This window comes from Rutidosis leptorrhynchoides, chromosome 1, assembly GCF_046630445.1.
Source record: "Rutidosis leptorrhynchoides isolate AG116_Rl617_1_P2 chromosome 1, CSIRO_AGI_Rlap_v1, whole genome shotgun sequence".
Lineage (NCBI taxonomy): Eukaryota > Viridiplantae > Streptophyta > Magnoliopsida > Asterales > Asteraceae > Rutidosis > Rutidosis leptorrhynchoides.
The window spans coordinates 31,710,617-31,734,384 of record NC_092333.1 but is presented as its reverse complement, the minus strand read 5'-3'; positions in this window follow the sequence as shown (position 1 = coordinate 31,734,384).

The window sequence follows — 23,768 nt, the reverse complement described above, 5'->3', positions numbered from 1 at the left end:
TTATTATTATGAATATTACCATTATCATTATGAATACTATTATTATTATTACAAAATAATACAACTCATTATTCATTAACATTATTAACATCATTTTATCAAATAAATACTTATATATAGAATATATAAATATATATATATATATATATATATATATATATATATATAAGTATATATATATATATAAGTATATATATATATATATAGAAATATATAACAATTGAAATAATATATATAAACTTATTCGATTACGAGTATATGTGTTAATATGTATACTTGATATAGGTTCGTGAATCCGAGGACAACTCCGCACTTGTTCAGTGCCATCATACACATAATTACTACAAACTATCAAATCGTATCGTGAGTTTTCATAGTAAAATATTTTCACCATTAACAGTTTGTACAAAAGAATTTTTAATTACAATCTTTATGAAAACATATATACATATATATTTTCTTCAGATGTAATCATGGATTTAACGAGTCAATATGATATTAAACTCATTTGATTTACCGTTAGAATAAGAATATATAATCTCTAAAAAATTAAAGATTACATAATTGCTATGTCGAACGAAGAAAAATGATGTAGAACGTCATGTAGAACGATGATTATGTTTGAGGTATAGATTGTGCTGTTGAGGCGTGTAATGCGGATGTTGTTGTTGGTGGTACTGGTATTGATGTTGGTGGTACTGTTGGTGCCGTTGATGTTACTAAAGCTAGTATGTTTTGCATCATATTTTCCAAGGCTACAACTCCAACGCGAAGCTCGTTGACTTCTTCTATTACTCTGGAATGATTGGCGGTTTGAACAAGGAGATGAATAAGGTTTAGAATCTGAGTTGTGATATAGTCGTGGTGAGATACTGTGGAAATGAGAGAGAAAATGGTGTTTCGAACAGGTTCGCCGGTAAGTGCTTCAGGTTCTTTGCCAAAAGGTGAATTCGGTTGGTGGGAGGGATCGCCTCCTTCACGTCTCCATTGATTAAGTCGACTATGAACCCATCAGATGAATTAGGGATGGCTGATTGATTGATTCATTATGGTGATGTTGCTTTCCGGAGCTTAGGTGAACATCCATGTCGGAATATCTGTCAGAATCTGAGGAATTCAAACTGGATGTGAGATCCATCTCGTACTATCAGATGGAGGATTTTCAATATGAATTAGATTACAGGATGTAGATTAGTATCCTGCAATACATAATTTACATGTGCATATATAATACTAAAATCTCATAAGTTACGGAGGAATCTACGGAAGCTGTCAGGCAAAATCTATAGTAACAGATACGCTAAGATATGAATTTTGTCTGTACACTATCGATGCACTAACTGCAGTAAGATGTGTCTTAGACTAAGAATGATAAGCAGGTAATTTTTTAAGGATGATAAGTATTTTCGACACGAAATGATAAGCAAAACTTTTGACATGCAGACACGGTCGAAGTCCAGACTCACTAATGCATCTAAGCAACTATTAGTTAGACACACTAATGCAAGACCTGGTTCACTAAGACCACTGCTCTGATACTAACTGAAATGACCTGTCCTAATCTATCTGGACGAATACATTATATTTGGTTACATCGCGAGGTACTTGACCTCTATATGATACATTTTACAAACATTGCATTCGTTTTTAAGAGACAAACTTTCATTTCATCGAAAGTTGATGACATGCATACCATTTCATAACATATCCAACTATAAATGACCTAGTAATAATCTTGATGAACTTGATGACTCGAATGCAACGTCTTTTGAAATATGCCATGAATGACTCCATGTAATATCTCTAATATGATCAAATACACGAAAGATTTCTTTCATACCCGAGAATAAACATGCTTTAAAGTGTCAACCAAAAGGTTGGTGAGTTCATTAGTTTATCATAAACAATCATTTTCAATAATATAATAGACCACAAGATACTCATATTTCAAAAACAATCTGTGAAGGTCTGCTCACTGCTGGAAAATCATTCATACGATATATAAACATCTAGTAATCGACCTTAACAAGATGCATATAGAATATCCCCCGCATACCGGCATTCCGCACGGTCATGCAAAAGCATACAAACAGGCCACTCTTTTAAATATGATGGTTGTGTACACCTCACAAACAGATCATATCTTTTAAAGCTGGCGGTTGTATACCTATTTCGAAGTATTAAAGCAGTTCAAATTCTATGACTGGGCTTGTGAGTTTCAGACCTCCCTTTTTAAATGCTTTCGCAATATATATTTTTGGGACTGAGAATACATGTGCTTCTTTTATAAATGCTTTATGAAATAGACACAAGTATTGAAAACTACATTCTATGGCTGGATTATTAAACCGAATATGCCCCTTTATAGTCTGGTAATCTAAGAATTAGGAAACCGAGCTCCTAATTGACGCGAATCCTAAAGATAGATCTATGGGCACTCACAAGCCCCAGTCAGATAATTTGAACAGCTTTACTACTTCGAAATAGGTATACAACCGCCAGCTTTAAAAGATATGATCTGTTTGTGAGGTGTACAAAACCATCATATTTAAAAGAGTGGCCTGTTTGTATGCTTTTGCATGGCCGTGCAGAATGCCGGTATGCGGGGGATATTCTATATGCATCTTGTTAAGGTTGATTACCAGGTGTTTATATATCATATGAATGATTTTCCAGCAGTGAGCAGACCTGCACAGATTGTTTTCGAAATATGAGTATCTTGTGGTCTATTATATTATTGAAAATGATTGTTTATGATAAACTAATGAACTCACCAACCTTTTGGTTGACACTTTAAAGCATGTTTATTCTCAGGTATAAAAGAAATCTTCCGCTGTGCATTTGCTCATATTAGAGATATTACATGGAGTCATTCATGGCATATTTCAAATGACGTTGCATTCGAGTCATCGAGTTCATCAAGATTATTAGTAGGTCAATTATAGTTGGATATGTTATGAAATGGTATGCATGTCATCAACTTTCGATGAAATGAAAGTTTGTATTTTAAAAACGAATGCAATGTTTGTAAAATGTATCATATAGAGGTCAAGTACCTCGCGATGTAACCAAATGTAATGTATTCGTCCAGATGAATTAGGACGGGTCATTTCAGATCGAGTGTGTTCTTCAGCAGCTGATGCTGCAAAACCCACGGGTTTCACCCCCAATTCACCAAATCACAATTATGGACTCGTTTTTGACCCTGAAAATGGTTACATCTTTTGCACAAAACCTTTTGGGACTTAAACGCACAAATCTTACACTCAAACAACATCAAAATCAACTAATTTGGCACCAAAAACCACTTTGATAAAAACCTAACTTTAAAACTCATTTAAACACAGGTTACATCATGAAAACGAATGATTCTTACCTTGTTATGACCACGAAATCAGTAGCAACTGATTACACAACACAATTCAAACTCAAAATCAAGATTCAAGATTCAAGAGATTAGGGTTTCAAGGGAGTGAGAGTTTAGGTACGGAGTATAATTTGGAAGCTTCAAGAAAATGAGAGAATTAGCTGACTTCTAGCTTTTATAATTAGGTTAAATACAATATCCTATCACACACGGGTATTTACCAGTTATCTGATATCTTTCGTACTTAATTTGACTACCCTAACGGAGTCCAAATTAAACAAACGGACCTGTTCTGTGACCCTTGTCACAAACTGGTCTCAACTAACCAACTAAATAATTATAAACATATAATTATTATAATAACATACAAGCACACCCAAGGTCAAAATGGTCATTTCAACTAGACCCGGTAACAGGATGTTACAAAGGTATTACTTAGCGTAAGATCTAAAAGTGCAAAATTCACTTTTAAAAATAGTAAAATGTCATTTTTGCAATCTAAACTGCTTCGAATGGGGTAAAGCCTTAAGGAAGTTTTGCTCGTAGCGCCTTTTTATATTTATATTCCGAAAATGGGCCTAATACGCAACTGAAAATTTTTCAAAATTAATTCTCCACAAAATTTTGTCCGATTTTGTAGAGAATGTAGTGACTTCAAATATGTATTTTGCGGCTATTAATTATCATCAAGATGAAACTACAATCTCATATATTCACATTCAATATGAAATTTAGAAACAAAAACAAAAATAAGGTTATGAGTCTAGAGATATAAAAAAGTTGCTAAAAATACTCAAACAATAAAACCAATACGTTATAAAAGCAGCAACGTTTAGTATTTAGTGGTGAGATACTAGCCTCAAAATGATTCTCGATGTACCTAAATACAATGTTAAATAAAAACAACTATCATAGTGGTATTTAAATAGGCACAACAGTTCACATGTGAAGGTATTACTTATCGTAAGATTTAAAAGTGCAAAATTCACCTTTAAAAATAGTCAAATGTCATTTTCGGCATCTAAACTGCTTCAAACGGGGGAAAGCATTAAGGAAGCTTTGTTCATAGTGCCGTTTTCTAGTTATTTTGTGAAAATGAACTTAATCTACAATTGAAAATATTTTGGAAAATTCTCCACAAAATTTTGCCCGATTTGTGGAGAATGTAGTGAATTCAAATATGTGTTTTGCGACCATTAATTATCATTAAAACAAAACTACACTCTCATATATTCGAATTCAATATGAAATTTAGAAACAAAAACAAAAATGAGGTCATGAATATAGAGAAATAAAAAAGCGGCTAAAAATACTCGAATTATAAAACAAAGACGTTATAAAAGCAGCAACGTTCTGTAGCTAGTGGTGAGATAGTAGCCCCAACATGATTCTTGATATACTTAAATACAATATTAAATAAAAACAAGTATCATTCTTGTATTTACACAGGCACAACAATTCCAAGTATAGGTATTACATAAGATTTAAAGTGCAAAATTCACCTTTAAAAATAGTAAAATGTCATTTTCGGCAATTAAACTGCTTCGAACGGGGGAAAGCCTTAAGGAAGTCTTGCTCGTAACGCCGTTTTCTAGTTATCTAGCCCTAACATTATTCTCGATGTACCTAAATACAATATTAAATAAAAACAAGTATCATAATGGTATTTAAACAGGTACAAGAGTTCACATGTGAAGGTATTACTTATCGTAATATCTAAAAGGGCTAAATTACCTTTTAAAATAGTAAAATGTCATTTCGGCATCTAAACTGCCTCAGACGGGGGAAACCTTAAGGAAGTCTTGCTTGTAGCGTCATTTTCTAGTTATCTTGCGAAAATGGGCCTAATTTGTAACCGAAATTTTTTCATTTAATCCTCCATAAAATTTTGCCCGATTTTGTGGAGAATGTAGTGACTTCAAAAATGTATTTTGTGGCCATTAATTTTCATCAAAACAAAACTACACTCTAATTTATTCGAATTCAGTATGAAATTTAGAAACAAAAACGAAAATAAGGTTATGAATATAGAGAAATAAAAAAGTGGCTAAAAATACTCAAACAATAAAACAAAGACGTTATAAACGCAACAACGTTTTGTATCTAGTGGTGAGATAGTAGCCCTAACATGATTCTCGATGTACCCAAATACGATATTAAATAAAAATATGTATCATAGTGGTATTTACACAGGCACACCAATTCACATGTGAAGCTATTACTTATCGTAAGATCTAAAAGTGTAAAATTCACCTTTAAAAATAGTAAAATATCATTTTTGGCATCTAAACTGCTTCGAACGGGTGAAAGACTTAAGGAAGTCTAGCTCGTAGCGCCGTTTTTTGGTTATCTTCCAATAATGGGCCTAATCTGCAACTGATAGTTTTTCGTAAAATTCTCCACAAAATTTTACCCGATTTTGTGGGGAATGTAGTGACTTCAAATATGTGTTTTGCGGCCATTAATTATCATCAAAACAAAACTACACTCTTATATATTCGAATACAATATGAAATTTAGAAACAAAAACAAATATAAGGTTATAAATCTAGAGAAATAAAAAAGCGGCTAAAAATACTCGAACAATAAAACAAAGACGTTATAAAAGATGCAACGTTTTATAGCTAGTGGTGAGATAGTAGCCCCAACTTGATTCTCGATGTACCTAAATGCAATATTAAATAAAAACAGGTATCATAGGGTATTTAAACAGGCACTACAATTCACATGTGAAGGTATTACTTTTCGTAAGATCTAAAAGTGCAAAATTCTCCTTTAAAAATAGTAACATGTCATTTCCGGCATCTAAACTTCTTCGTACGGGGGAAAGCCTTAGGGAAGTTTTGCGCGTAACGTCGTTTTTTATTTATATTTTAATTATGGGTCTAATACGCAATTGAAATTTTTTCGAATAATTCTCCACAAAATTTTGCCCGATTTTGTGGGGAATGTAGTGATTTCAAGTATGTGTTTTGCAGCAATTAGTTATCATCAAAACGAACCTACATTCTCATATATTCACATTCAATATGAAATTTAGATACAAAAACAAGAATAAGGTTATGAATCTAGAGATATAAAAAAGCTGCTAAATATACTCAAACAGTAAAACCAAGACCTTATAAAAGCACCAACGTTTTGTATAGTAGCCCCAACATTATTCTCGATGTACCTAAATATAATATTAAATAAAAACAAGTATCATAATTATATTTAAACGGGTACAACAGTTCACATGTGAAGGTATTACTTATTGTAAAATCTAAAAGTGCTAAATTCACCTTTTAAAATAGTAAAATGTCATTTCAGCATCTAAACTGCATCGGACGGGGGGAAGACTTAAGGAAGTCTTGCTCGTAGCGCTGTTTTCTAGTTATCTTGTGAAAATGGGCCTAATCTGTAACTGAAATATTTCGGAAAATTCTTCACAAAATTTTGCCCGATTTTGTGGAGAATGTAGTGACTTCAAAAATGTGTTTTGTGGCCATTAATTATCATCAAAACAAAACTACACTCAAATTTATTCGAATTCAATATGAAATTTAGAAACAAAAACAAAAATAAGGTTATGAATATAGAGAAATAAAAAAGAGGCTAAAAAACTCGAACAATAAAACAAAGACATTATAAACGCAACAATGTTTTGTAGCTAGTGGTGAGATAGTAGCCCTAACATGATTATCGATGTCCCTAAATACGATATTAAATAAAAACATGTATCATAGTGGTATTTACACATGTACAACAATTCACATGTGAAGCTATTACTTATCATAAGATTTAAAAGTGTAAAATTCACCTTTAAAAATAGTAAAATATCATTTTCGGCATCTAAACTGCTTCGAACGGGTGAAAGCCTTAAGAAAGTCTTGTTCGTAGCGTCGTTTTCTAGTTATCTTCCCATAATGGGCCTAATCTGCAACTGATAGTTTTTTGAAAAAATCTCTACAAATTTTATCCGATTTTGTGGGGAATGTAGTGACTTCAAATATGTGTTTTGCGGTCATTAATTATCATCAAAATGAACCTACACTCTCATATATTCACATTCAATATGAAATTTAGGAACAAAAACAAAAATAAGGTTATGAATCTAGAGATATAAAAAAGCTGCTAAATATATACTCAAACACTAAAACCAAGACGTTATAAAAGCATAAATGTTTTGTAGGTAGTGGTGAGATAGTAACCCCAACATTATTCTCGATGTACCTAAATACAATATTAAATAAAAAAAAGTATCATAATGATATTTAAACAGGTACAACAGCTCACATGTGAAGGTATTACTTATCGTAATATATAAAAGTACAAAATTCACCTTTAAAAATAGTAAAATATCATTTCAGCATCTAAACTACCTCGGACGGTGGAAAGCCTTAAGGAAGTTTTGCTCGTAGCGCCGTTTTCTAGTTATCTTACAAAAATGGGCCTAATCTGTAACTGAAAATTTTTCGGAACATTCTCCACAAAATTTTGCCCGATTTTGTGGAGAATATAGTGACTTCAAATATGTATTTTTCGGCCATTAATTATCATCAAAAGGAAACTACGCTCTCATATATTCGCATTCAATATTAAATTTAGAAACAAAAAATAAAAAAAAGGTTATGAATCTAGAGAAATAAAAAAGCGGCTAAAAATACTTAAATAATAAAACAAAGATGTTATAAAAATAACTACGTTTTGTAGCTAGTGGTGAGATAGTAGCCCTAACATAATTCTTGATGTACCTAAATACGATATAAAATAAATACATGTATCATAGTGGTATTTACACAGGCACAACAATTCACATGTGAAGCTATTACTTATCGTAAGATCTAAAAGTATAAAATTCACCTTTAAAAATAGTAAAATATCATTTTCGGCATCTAAACTGCTTCGAACGGGTGAAAGCCTTAAGGAAGTCTTGCTCGTAGCGCCGTTTTCTAGTTATCTTCCAATAATGGGCCTAATCTGCAACCGATAGTTTTTCGAAAAATTCTCCACATAATTTTGTCCGATTTTGTGGGGAATGTAGTGACTTCAAATATGTGTTTTACGGCCATTAATTATCATCAAAAGAAAACTACACTCTTATATATATTTGCATTTAATATGAAATTTAGAAACAGAAACAAAAATAAGGTAATCTAGAGATATAAAAAAAGCTGCTAAAAATACTCAAAGAATAAAACTAAGACGTTATAAAAGCACCAACGTTTTGTAGGTAGTGGTGAGATAGTAGCCCCAACATGATTCTAGATGTACCTAAATACAATATTAATAAAAACATGTATCATACTTATCGTAATGTCTAAATGGGCAAAATTCACCTTTAAAAATAGTAAAATGTCATTTCGGCATCTAAACTGCCTCGAACGGGGGAAAGCCTAAAGGGAGTCTTGCTCGTAGGGTAATTTTCTAGTTAATTTGCGAAAATGGGCCTAATCTGCAACTGAAAATTTTTCAAAAAATTCTCCACAAAATTTTGCCCAATTTTGTGGAGAATGTAGTGACTTCAAATATGTGTTTTGCGGCCATTAATTATCATCAAAACGAAACTACACTCTCATATATTCACATTCAATATGAAATTTAGAGACAAACACAAAAATAAGGTTATGAATCTAGAGAAATCAAAAAGCGGCTAAAAATACTTGAACAATAAAACAAAGACGTTATAAAAGCAGCAACGTTTTGTAGCTAGTGGTGAGAGAGTAGCCCTAACATGATTCTTGATGTAACTAAATATAATATTAAAAAAACAAGTATCATAGTGGTATTTAAACAGACACAACAATTCATATGTGAAGGTATTACTTATCGTAAGATCTAAAAGTGCAAAAATTCACCTTTAAAAATATTAAAATGTCATTTTCGTCATCCAAACTACCGTGAATGGGGGAAAACCTTAGGGAAGTTTTGCTTGTAGTTCCGTTTTCTAGTTATCTTGCGAAAATGAGCCTAATCTGAAATTGAAAATTTTTCGAAAAATTCTCAACAAAATATTGCCCGATTTAGTGGAGAATGTGCTGACAAAAATATGTGTTTTGCGGACATTAATTATCATCAAAACAAAACTACACTCTCTTATATTCGCATTCAATATGAAATTTAGAAACAAATAAAAAAATAAGGTTATGAGTCTAGAGATATAAAAAAGCTGCTAAAAATACTCAAACAATAAATCCAAGACGTTATAAAAGCAACAACGTGTTTTAGGTAGTGGTGAGATACTTGCCCGATTTTGTGGGGAATGTATTGACTTCAAATATGTGTTTTACGGCCATTAATTATCATCAAAGAAAACTACACTCTTATATTTTTGCACTCAATATGAAATTTAGAAACAGAAACAAAAATAAGGTTATGAATATAGAGATATAAAAAAGCTGCTAAAATAACTCAAAGAATAAAACCAAGACGTTATAAAAGCACCAACGTTTTATAGGTAGTGGTGAGCTAGTAGCCCCAACAAAATTCTAGATGTACCTAAATACAATATTAAATAAAAACATGTATCATACTGGTATTTAAACAGGTACAACAGCTCATATGTGAATGTATTACTTAACGTAATGTCTAAAAGTGCAAAATTCGCCTTTAAAAATAGTAAAATGTCATTTCGGCATCTAAACTGCCTCGAACTCGGGAAAGCCTTAAGGGAGTCTTTCTCGTAGTGCCGTTTCTAGTTAATTTGCGAAAATGAGCCAAATCTGCAATTGAAAATTTTTCGGATAATACTCCACAAAATTTTGCCCGATTTTAAGGAGAATGTAGTGACTTCAAATATGTGTTTTGCGGCCATTAATTATCATAAAAAAAAACTACACCCTCATATATTCGAATTCAATATGAAATTTAGAAACAAAAACAAATGTAAGGTTATGAATCATGAGAAATAAAAAAACGGCTAAAAATACTCGAACAATAAAATAAAGACGTTATAAAAGATGCAACGTTTTGTAGATAGTGGTGAGATAGTAGCCCCAACATGATTCTTGATGTACCTAAATACAATATTAAATAAAAACAATTATCATAGTGGTATTTAAACAGGCACAACAATTCACATGTGAAGTTATAACTTATCGTAAGATCTAAAAGTGCAAAATTTACCTTTAAAAATATTAAAATGTCATTTTCGGCATCTAAACTGCTTCGAACGGGGTAAATCCTTAAGGAAGTCTTTCTAGTAGTGCCATTTTCTAGTTTCTTTTGAAAATGGGCCTAATCTGCAGTTAAAAAATTTTCGAAAAATTTTCCACAAAATATTTGCCCGATTTTGTAGGGAATGTGGTGACTTCAAATATGTGCTTTGCGGCCATTAATTATCATCAAAACGAAAATACACTCTTATATATTCGCATTCAATAAGAAATTTAGAAACAAAAAATAAGAAGAGGTTATGAATCTATAGAAATAGAATAGCGGTTAAAAATACTCGAACAATAAAACAAAAACGTTATAAAAGTAGCAACGTTTTGTAGCTAGTGGTGAGATAGTAGCCCTAACATGATTTTTGATGTACCTAAATACAATATTAAATAAAAACAAGTATCATAGTGGTATTTAAACAAGCACAACAATTCACATGTGACGGTATTACATATCGTAAGATCTAATAGTGGAAAATTCACCTTTAAAAATAGTAAAATGTTATTTTTGGCATCTAAACTGCTTCAAACGGGGGAAAGCCTTAAGGAAGTCTTGCTCGTAGTGCCGTTTTCTAGTTCTCTTCCGAAAATGGGCCTAATCCGCAATTGAAAATTTTTCGAAAAATTCTCCACAAAATTTTGCCCGATTTTGTAGGGAATGTAGTGACTTCAAATATGTGTTTTGCGGCCATTAATTATCATCAAAATGAAACTACACTCTCAAATATTCGAATTCAATATGAAATTTAGAAACAAAAAATAAAAGAAGGTTATGAATCTAGAGAAATAAAAAAGCGGCTAAAAATACTCAAACAATAAACCCAAGACGTTATAGAAGCACCAACATTTTGGAGGTAGTGGTGAGATAGTAGCCACAATATTAAATAAAAAAAGTATCATAGTGGTATTTGAACATGTACAACAGTGCACATGTGAAGGTATTACTTACCGTAAAGTCTAAAAGTGCAAAATTCACCTTTAAAAATAGTAAAATGTCATTTTCACCATCTAAGCTGCCTCGAACGGGGAAAAGCCTTAAGGAAATCTTCCTCGTAGAACCGTTTTCTAGTTATCTTCCGAAAATGGGCCTAATCTACAACTGATAGTTTTTTGAAAAGTTCTTCACAAAATTTTGCCAGATTTTATGGGGAATGTAGTGACTTCAAATATGTATTTTGCGGCCATTAATTATCATCAAAACAAAACTACAGTCTCATAAATTCGCATTCAATATGAAATTTAGAAACAAAAACAAAAATAAGGTTATGAATCTAGAGACATAAAAAATCGACTAAAAATTCTTGAACAATAAAACAAAGACTTTATAAAAGCAGCAACATTTTGTAGATAGTGGTGAGATAGTAGCCCTAACATGATTCTCGATGTACATAAATACAATATTAAATAGAAACAAGTATCATAGTGATATTTAAACGGACACAATAGTTCACATGTTTAAAATAGTAAAATGTCATTTTCAGAATCTAAACGTCCTCAAACGGGGGAAAGCCTTAAGGAAGTTTTGCTCGTAGCGCCGTTTTCTAGTTATCTTCCGAAAATGAGCCTAATATGTAACTGATAGTTTTTCGAAAAATACTCTACAAGATTTTTCCCGATTTTATGGGGAATGTAGTGACTTCAAATTTGCGTCCATTAATTATCATCAAAACAAAACTATACACTCATATTTTCGCATTGATTAAGTAATTTAGAAATAAAAACAAAAATAAGGTTATGAATCTAGAGATATAAAAAAGCTGCTAAAAATACTCAAACAATAAAATCAAAGATATTATAAAAGCAGCAACGTTTTATATGTAGTGGCGTGATAGTAGCCCCACCATGATTCTCGATGTACTTAAATACAATATTAAATAAAAACAAGTATTATGAGGTATTTAAATAGGCAGAATAGTTCACATGTGAAGGTATTATTTATCATAAGATCTAAAAGTGCAAAATACACCTTTAAAAATAGTAAAATGCCATTTTAAGCATCTAAACTGCCTCCAGCGGGGGAAAGCCTTAAGGAAGTCTTGCTGTAGCGCCATTTTCTAGTTACCTTCCGAAAATGGACCTAATTTGCAACTGATAGTTTTTCAAAAAATTCTCGACAAAATTTTGCCCGATTTTGTAAGAAATTTAGTGACTTCAAATATGTGTTTTGCGGCCATTAATTATCATCAAAACAAAATTACATTCTCATATATTCGAATTCAATATGAAATTTAGAAACAAAAATAAAAATAAGGTTATGAATCTAGAAAAATAAAAAAGCGGCTAAAAATACTCGAACAATAAAACAAAGACGTTATAAAATCAGCAATGTTTTGTAGCTAGTGGTGAGATAGTAGCCCCAACATGACTCTCGATGTACCTATATACAACATTAAATGAAAATAGGTATCATAGTGGTAATTAAACTGACACAACAATTCACATGTGAAGGTATTACTTATCGTACGATCTAAAACTGCTAAATTCACCTTTAAAAATAGTAAAATGTCATTTTCAGCATCTAAACTGCTTCGAACGGGTGAATCTAGAAAAATAAAAAAGCGGCTAAAAATTCTCTAACAATAAAACAAATACGTTATAAAAGCAGCAACGTTTTGTATCTAGTGGTGAGATAGTAGTCACAACATGATTTCGATGTACCTAAATACAATATTAAATAAAAACAGGTATAATTGTGGTATTTAAATAGACACAATAATTCACATGTGAAGGTATTACTTACCGTAAGATGTAAAAGTACAAAATTCACCTTTAAAAATAGTAAAATGTCATTTTTAGCATCTGAACTGCTTCAACGGGGGAAAGTCTTAAGGAAGTTTTGCTCGTAGCGCCGTTTTCTATTTATCTTATGAAAATGGGTCTAATCCGCAGTTGAAAATTTTTAGGAAAATTCTCCACAAAATTTTTGCCCGATTTTGTGGAGAATGTCGTGACTTCAAATATGTGTTTTGCAGTCATTAATTATCATCAAAATGAAACTATACTCTTATATATTCGCATTCAATATAAAATTTAGAAACAAAAACCAAAATATGGTAATGAATCTTAAGATATAAAAAAGGTGCTAAAAATAGTCAAAAAATAAACCAAGACGTTATAAAAGTAGCAACGTTTTGTATATAGTGGTGAGATAGTAGCTCCACCATGATTCTCGATGTACCTAAATATAATATTAAATAAAACCAGTATCATAGTGATATTTAAATAGGCACAACAGTTCACATGTGAAGGTATTACTATTGTAAGATGTAAAAGTGCAAAAATCACCTTTAAAAATAGTAAAATAGCATTTTCGACATCGAAACTGCTTCGAACGGGTGAAAGCCTTAAGGAAGTCTGGCTTGTAGCTCCGTTTTCTAGTTATCTTGCGAAAATGGGCTAATTCTGTAATTGAATATTTTTCAAATAATTTTGCACAAATTTTGCCCGATTTTGTAGGGAATGTAGTGACTTCAAATATGTGTTTTGCGGCCATTAATGATCATCAAAAGGAAATTACACTCTCATATATTCGCATTCAATAAGAAATTTAGAAAATAAAAATAAAAAAGGTTATGAATCTATAGAAATAAAAAAGCGGCTAAAAATATTCGAACAATAAAACAAAGACGTTATAAAAGTAGCAACATTTTGTACCTAGTGGTGAGATAGTAGCCCCAACATAATTTTTGATGTACCTAAATACTATATTAAATACAACAATTCACATGTGAAGGTATTACTTATCGTAAGATCTAAAGTGCAAAATTTACCTTTAAAAATAGTAAAATATCATTTTCTGCATCTAATTGCTTCGAACGAGTAGCCTTAAGGAAGTTTTGCTCGTAGCAATGTTTTCTAGTTATCTTCCAAAAATAAGCCTAATATGCAACTGTTAGTTTTCCAAAAATTGTCCACAAAATTTTGCTCGATTTTGTGGGGATTGTAGTGACTTCAAATATGTGTTCTACGGCCATTAATTATCATCAAAACGAAACTACACTCTCATATATTTGCATTCAATATGAAATTTAGAAACAAAAATAAAAATAAGGTAATGAAAATAGAGATATAAAAAACATTCTAAAAATAGTCAAACTATAAAACCAAGACGTTATAAAAGCAGCAACGTTTTGTAGGTAGTGGTGAGATAGTAGCCCCACCATAATTCTCGATATACCTAATTACAATATTAAATAATAACAAGTATCATAGTGGTTGAAATAGGTACAACAGTTCACATATGAAGGTATTACTTATCGTAAGATCTAAAAATGCAAAATTCACCTGTAAAAATAGTATAATGTCATTTTTGACATCTAAACTTTCTCGAACGGGGTAAGCCTTAAGGAAGTATTGCTCGTAGTGCCGTTTTCTAGTTATCTACGAAAATGGGCCTAATCAGCAATAGAAAATTATTCGAAAAATTCTTCACAAAATTTTGCCCGAATTTGTGAAGAATGTAGTGAATTCAAATATGTGTTTTGCGGGCAATAATTATCATCAAAACGAAACTACATTCTCATATATTCGTATTCAATATGAAATTTAGAAACAAAAGATAAAAAGGTTATGAATCTACAGAAATAAAAAAGCGGCTAAAAATAATCGAACAATAAAACAAAGACGTTATAAAAGCAGCAACGTTTTGTAGCTAGTGGTGAGATAGTAGCACCAAAATGATTTTTAATAAAAAAACAAGTATCATAGTGGTATTTACACAGGCACAACAATTCAAATATGAAGGTATTACTTATAGTAAGATCTAAAAGTGCAAAATTCACCTTTAAAACTAGTAAAATAGCATTTTCGGCATCTGAACTGCTTCGAACGGAAGAAAGCCTTAAGGAAGTCTTGCTCGTAGTGCTTTATTCTAGTTATCTTGCGAAAATGGGCCTAATCTGTAATTGAAAATTTTACATAAAATCCTCCACAAAATTTTGTCAGATTTTGAGGAGAATGTAGTGACTTCAAATATGTGTTTTGCGGCCATTAATTATCATCAAAACAAAACTACACTCTCATATATTCGAATTCAATATGAAATTTAGAAACAAAAATAAAAATAAGGTTATGAATAGAGGGCTAAAAAAGCGGCTTAAAATACTCGAACAATAAAACAAAGACGTTATAAAAGCAGCAACGTTTTGTAGCTAGTGGTGTGATAGTAGCCCCAACATGATTCTTGATGTACATAAATATATTATTAAATAAAATCAACTATTATAGTGATATTAACATAGGCACAACAATTCACATGTGAAGGTATTACTTATCGTAAAATCTAAAAGTGCAAAATTCACCATTAAAAATAGTAAAATGTCATTTTCGGCAACTAAACTGCTTCGAACGGGTGAATACCTTAAGGAAGTCTTGCTCGTAGTGCCGTTTTCAAGTTATCTTCCGAAATGGGCCTAATCTGCAACTAATAGTTTTCGAAAAATTCTTTATAAAATTTTGCCCGATTTTGTGGGGAATGTAGTAACTTCAAATATGTGTTTTGCGGCCATTGATTATTATCAAAACGAAACTAAACTGTCATATATTTCCATTCAAAATGAAATTTAGAAACAAAAAATAAAAAAAAGGTTATTAATTTAGAGAAATAGAAAAGCGGCTAAAAATACTCGAACAATAAAACAAAGACGTTATAAAAGCAGCAACGTTTTGTAGCTAGTGGTGAGATAGTAGTCCCAACATGATTTTCGATGTACCGAAATTTAATATTAAATAAAAACAAGTATCATAGTAGTACTTACACAGGCACAACAATTCACATGTGAATGTATTACTTATCGTAAGATCTAAACGTGCAAAATTCACCTTTTAAAATTAGTAAAATATCATTTTCGGCATCTAAACTGCTTCGAACGGGTGAAAGCCTTAAGGAAGTCTTCCTCGTAGCGTCATTTACTAGTTACCTTCCGAAAATGGACCTAATCTGAAACTGATAGTTTTTCGAAAAATTCTCCACAAAATTTTACCCGATTTTGTAAGGAATGTAGTGACTTCAGATATGTGTTTTGCGGCCATTAATTATCATCAAAATAAAACTACACTCTCATATATTCGCCTTCAAAATGAAATTTTGAAACAAAAAATAAAAAAAGGTTATTAATTTAGAGAAATAAAAAGTGGCTAAAAATATTCGAACAATAAAACAAAAACTTTATAAAAGCAGCAACGTTTTGTAGCTAGTGGTGAGATAGTAGCCCCAACATGATTTTTGATGTACCTAAATACAATATTAAATAAAAACAAGTATCATAGTGGTACTTACACAGGCACAACAATTCACATGTGAAGGTATTACTTATCGTAAGAGCTAAACGTGCAAAATTCACCTTTAAAAATAGTGAAATATCATTTTCGGTATCTAAACAGCTTCGAACGGGTGAAAACCATAAGGAAGTCTTCCTCGTAGCGTCATTTTCTAGTTACCTTCCGAAAATGGACCTAATTTGCAACTGATAGTTTTTCAAAAAATTCTCCACAAAATTTTGCCCGATTTTGTAAGGAATTTAGTGACTTCAAATATGTGTTTTGCGGCCATTAATTATCATCAAAACAAAACTACACTCTCATATATTCGCATTCAATATAAAATTTAGAAACAAAAAATAAAAAAGGTTATTAATTTAAAGAAATAAAAAAGCGGCGCAAAATAATCGAACAATAAAACAAAGAAGTTATAAAAGCAGCAACGTTTTGTAGCTAGTGGTGAGATAGTAGCCCCAACATGATTCTTGATGTACCTAAATACAATATAAAAAAAACAAGTATCATAGTGGTACTTACACGGGCAAAACAATTCACATGTGAAGGTATTACTTATCGTAAGATCTAAACGTGCAAAATTCACCTTTAAAAATAGTAAAATATCATTTTCGGCATCTAAACTGCTTCAAATGGGTGAAAGCCTTAATGAAGTCTTCCTCATAGCACCGTTTACTAGTTACCTTCTGAAAATGGACCTAATGTGAAACTGATAGTTTTTCGAAAAATTCTCCACAAAATTTTACCCGATTTTGTAAGGAATGTAGTGACTTCAAGTATGTTTTTGCGGCCATTAATTATCATCAAAATAAAACTACACTCTCATATATTCGCCTTCAAAATGAAATGTAGAAACAAAAAATAAAAAAGGTTATTAATTTAGAGAAATAAAAAAGCGGCTAAAAATATTCGAACAATAAAACAAAGACGTTATAAAAGCAGCAACGTTTTGTAGCTAGTGGTGAGATAGTAGCCCCAACAGGATTTTTGATGTATCTAAATATAATATTAAATAAAAACAAGTATCATAGTGGTACTTACACTGGCACAACAATTCACATGTGAAGGTATTACTTATTGTAAGATCTAAACGTGCAAAATTCACCTTTAAAAATAGTGAATTATCATTTTCGGTATCTAAACTGCTTCGAACGGATGAAAACCTTAAGGAAGTCTTCCTCATAGCGTCGTTTTCTAGTTACCTTCCGAAAATGGACCTAATTTGCAACTGATAGTTTTTCGAAAAATTCTCCTCAAAATTTTGCCTGATTTTGTAAGGAATTTAGTGACTTCAAATATGTGTTTTGCGGCCATTAATTATCATCAAAACAAAACTACACTCTCATATATTCGCATTCAATATGAAATTTACAAACAAAAAATAAAAAAGGTTATTAATTTAAAGAAATAAAAAAGCGGCTAAAAATAATCGAACAATAAAACAAAGACGTTATAAAAGCAGCAATGTTTTGTAGCTAGTGGTGAGATAGTTACCCCAACATGATTCTTGATGTACCTAAATACAATATTAAAAAAACAAGTATCATAGTGGTACTTACACAGGCACAACATTTCACATGTGAAGGTATTACTTATCGTAAGATCTAAACGTGCAAAGTTCACCTTTAAAAATAGTAAAATATTATTTTCGGCATCTAAACTGCTTCGAACGGGTGAAAGCCTTAAGGAAGTCTTCATCGTAGCGCCGTTTACTAGTTACCTTCCGAAAATGGACCTAATCTGAAACTGATAGTGTGACAACCCGGAAATTTCCAACCAAATTTAAACTTTAATCTTTATATGTTTCCGACACGATAAGCAATATTTGTTAAGTTAAATTTCAAGAATTTTAAACTATGTTCATACATTCATTCAACCTCGACCAAGTTCCAACGATTCACGAACCATTAAACGAATATGATTATATATGTATAAGTGTATATATATTATAACTTGAAACGTAAACAAAATATTAGATTAAATACTTTATATGATTGTATCTGTTTCAAAATATTTATCAATGGAATTAGAAGATAAGATCAAATGATTGAATTATCAGATATATTGAATTATGATTACAAGTCTCTGTTGAAAGGCCCACGTTGATTTGAGAAATCTTTCCATTTTAACATTATTCGGAAAATGGTAAAGTGATTTATAAATAAGAACAAATTGTCAATCATTGAGAACTAGACAAAGGATAGTGGAAGATTGAATCTCATAAAGACTCGATTGATCTATTTAGTTTCAAACGTACAAAAACGTTTTCAGTTTAAAAAGAACTTTATTATTAAAACGTATATAACTTTTATAAATATCTAGAACCACTTTTGACAACTCATTACTTAACTAGTATGATAAAGATAACGATATTTATATTTTATTTTATTAAATATATATAACGATTTAAATTAATATTATATATATTTATACGCGTATTATACGTACATAGTTTTATACTTTTACTATACTTAAACTTTATCTTTACTTTATTTTTACTTTACTTTAACTTTAATAATTCACTTTAATAATTCATACTTTAATAATTCACTTTAATAATTCATACTTTAATAATTCACTTTAATAATTTATACTTTAATAATTCACTTTAATAATTCATACTTTAATAATTCACTTTAATAATTCATACTTTAATAATTCACTTTAATAATTTAAAAATCTATTATAAATAGAATTCAATAGGTTTCATTATTTCATAAAAACTTGAAAATATTTTTCTCTAAACTCTCTCAATCGATTTACATATATATATTTACTCCGTATTATTTCAAGATATTATTAGTATACATAAAATATTACGACGGAGTGCTGTCCGAGTGATTTCGAAATTGTTTTTCGAGTAGGATAGGATTAAGGAAATTATGGGTTATAGCTATGGAGGTGATTGAGTATGGTTCATGGGTATGCTCGTGAGGTCAATATAGTGTTTATCATTTCCGTTGCGTCTACGTACCTTTCCTGCAATATTGAATCTCAATATTGATACGTGAGTACTCATAATTTAACTTTTACAAACTAATAGTGTATCCCTGACTAGTGCTCGAGTATTTAGGATTATGCATGTTTGTACTTTTGATATTGCCCTTAGACAGGTTAGGTTGAATCTTGAATTAGTTACACTTGCGGTTGAGATAAGGTATAAGATGTGCATGTCCTTGGAAAGCTAGCGAAAAATTAAGAACTTTTCCTTTAGATATCGAATGGTTTTGATGAACGGATTAGAATTTATAATCAATTGAATTTTTGATATTTTTATTAAAAATGATTATTATTATCGTCATTCTAGTTTTATCTTATTATTATCATTATTATTATCTTTATCAATAAAAAGGGATTTATCATTAAAAATTGTTATTTTTTTTATTATTACTATCGTTATTATCGTTAAAGTTATAATTAGTATTATTATTATTATCCAGTTATTATTATTATTATTATTATTATTATTATTAGTATTATTATTATTATTATTATTATTATTATTATTATCATTATTAATATATATATCATTATTTAAAAATAGTTATTGTTATTATTATTATTACTATATTATCATTAAGATAATTATTAGTATCATCGTTAATAATGTTATAGTAACTATCATTATTAATATTAGTGAAATTAAAACAAATATTTGTAATACCTAATTATTTTGATTACTATTATTATCATTATTATGAACACGATATAAAAGACGATTAAAAGCTATTAAATGAAACGATTAGGAAATAATGAGTAAGAGTATAATGATGAAATTAAAATATTATAAGATATTGATTTAGATAAAATTATCGTTCTTATTATTTTTATCATTACTATTATTATTAAAAGTATCGTTAGTATTAAAACTATCATTTTAACAAAAATTATCATTTTAATAGAAATGTCATTGTTATTATCAAATATCATTATTATTATTATTTTAAATAGAATTATTATTTTAAAGATAATATTAAAAATTATCGTAAATATTAAAGTTATCATAATTAGAATTATCGTTTTATCATAATGTCATCTTAGTAATTATAAATATTGATATTTTTATAATAATTATTATTATTACAAAATAATACAACTTTTACTTACTATCATTATAGATATTATTTTATCAAATAAATATGTGATACAAATATATTTTACTACGTGTAATAACTTACTTTAATAATACCTATCATATTATCTTTATGATATTAAATGAACCCTATAAATTTGATTACTTAATATATATAAAAGTATATTTTATTATATAAATTTAATATAAAATTTTATTTATTAATAAATAAATTATATTATTTACTCTAATAAATCTTTTAAAAATATTTAAAAATATAAAACGACGATATTTAAACTATATATTAATCATGTATAGATTTTTGGAAATTATTTTGAGTCAAATTTACTTTTGTTGACTTTTGCATATTAGTCTCGAGCATTAGGATTGTGGTACACTATGACTTGACCTAATTTGTTAGACAAATATTGACCAACACATAAATATATATAATTAATTTAGGTTCGTGAATCCGAGGCCAACCTTGCACTTGTTCAATGACGTTATATGTATTTTTACTACGAAATACAGTATGGTGAGTTTCATTTGCCTTTTACCCTTTATATTTTTAGGACTGAGAATACATGCGCTTTTATAAATGTTTGACGAAATAGACACAAGTAATTGAAACTACATTCTATGGTTGAATTATCGAAATCGAATATGCCCCTTTTTATTAAAGTCTGGTAATCTAAGAATTAGGGAACAGACACCCTAATTGACGCGAATCCTAAAGATAGATCTATTGGGCCTAACAAACCCCATCCAAAGTACCGGATGCTTTAGTACTTCGAAATTTATATCATGTCCGAAGGAGGATCCCGGAATGATAGGGGATATTCTTATATGTGTCTAGTTATTGTCGGTTACCAGGTGTTCACCATATGAATGATTATTTTTGTCTCTATGCATGGGACGTATATTTATGAGAACTGGAAATGAAATTCTTGTGGTCTATTAAAGCGATGGAAATAAATGATTATGATAAACTAATGAACTCACCAACCTTTTGGTTGACACTTTAAAGCATGTTTATTCTCATGTGTTAAAGAAATCTTTCGCTGTGCATTTGCTCATTTTAAAGATATTACTTGGAGTCTTTCATAGCATATTTCGAAGAACCTTGCATTCGAGTCATTGAGTTCATCAAAGATTATTATTAAATCAATTTATAGTTGGATAGTGGATATTATGAAATGGTATGCATGCCTGTCAATTTTCGATGTAAAGAAAGTTTGTCTTTTAAAAACGAATGCAATGTTTGTAAAATGTATCATATAGAGGTCAAATACCTCGTAATGTAATCAACTATTGTGAATCGTTTATAATGTATATGAACGGGTCCTTTCAGTTGGTATTAGAGCGGTGGTCTTAGCGAACCAGGTCTGCATTAGTGTGTCTAACTGATAAGTCGATAGGATGCATTAGTGAGTCTGGACTTCGACCGTGTCTGCATGTCAAAAGTTTTGCTTATCATTTTTTGTCGAAAATTAACTACTTATCATCCTCAGGAAATTACCTGCTTATCATTTTTAGTCTAAGACACGTCTTGCTGCATTGATTGCATGAATAGTGTATAGACAAAAATTCATATCTTAGCATATCTGCTAAATCATATCTTATCGTATCTGTTACTTTAAACTTTTCCTGACATATCCCGCAAAGTCCTCCGTAATCTACGAAATCTTTTGATCTATATATATATATATATATATATATATATATATATATATATATATATATATATATATATATATATATATATATATATATATATATTCTATGTAATTAGAATACCATCCGTTAGCCAAAATCATTTCATATCGGAAAAAAAAATCCTTTATCCAATCGTACGAAATGGAATTCGTCATCAGTTCAAGTCACTCAGATTCCGAAATGGAATCCCATTCAAGCTCCGAAAGCAGTGTGACTGGAATAGATCAACCAATCAGTCATCACCTATTCTGGATGAATTGGTGATGGGTTCGTAGCCTCCTCAATCATTGGAGACAAGAAGAAGGTGATCCCTTCCATCCACCACATTGCCCTCTTGACGAAGAACCTGAAGCACTTACCGGCGAACCTGTCCGAAACACCATTTTCTCGCTCATTTCCAGAGTATCTCATCACGATTATATATTTCATTAAATTTTAGATTTTATTTATCCGCTCGTCCGAACCAACAATCACCCCGGTATAATAGAAGAAGTCAACGAGCTTCGCGCTCGGGTAGTGGCTTTGGAGAATATGGTGCAGAGATTACAAACACCAGCAGCAGCATCAGCAGCATAACCAGTACCACCATCATCAATGCCAACAGTACCATTACCACCTCCAACCACAACCGCGTCGTAAACCTCAACTTCACAATCTGTCCCACGAGCATCAACGTCATACGCACCATAGATACCAAGGAGTACCAACAACAATAACTGATGAAGTATTAATTCATAACTTCATTGGAGAAACATTTCGCGACGATTATGTAATCTCTAAAGTCTTAGAGATTATCTAATCTAGCCCAAACCATAAATCAGTTAAGCGAACCAAAATGATAGAAGGAAGAGTAGAAACCCTGACAAAAATAGTGTGTGATTAACAAGATAAACTTGCTTTACCAACAGCATCAACAGTACCGTCAGCGTTACCAGCATCGTCAGTACAGTCAACATCCGAATCAACAACACCGATAACATCACAAACTCCGTCAGTTTAAGAATCACTGTGGACATCATTACGAATCAATAACGTGTATATTGTATCAACGAGTTATGAAGAATTAACTCATTCCCTCTGAAGAAATTATATGTATATTATATATATATATATATATATATATATATATATATATATATATATATATATATATATATATATATATATATATATATATATATATATATTGAAATAAATC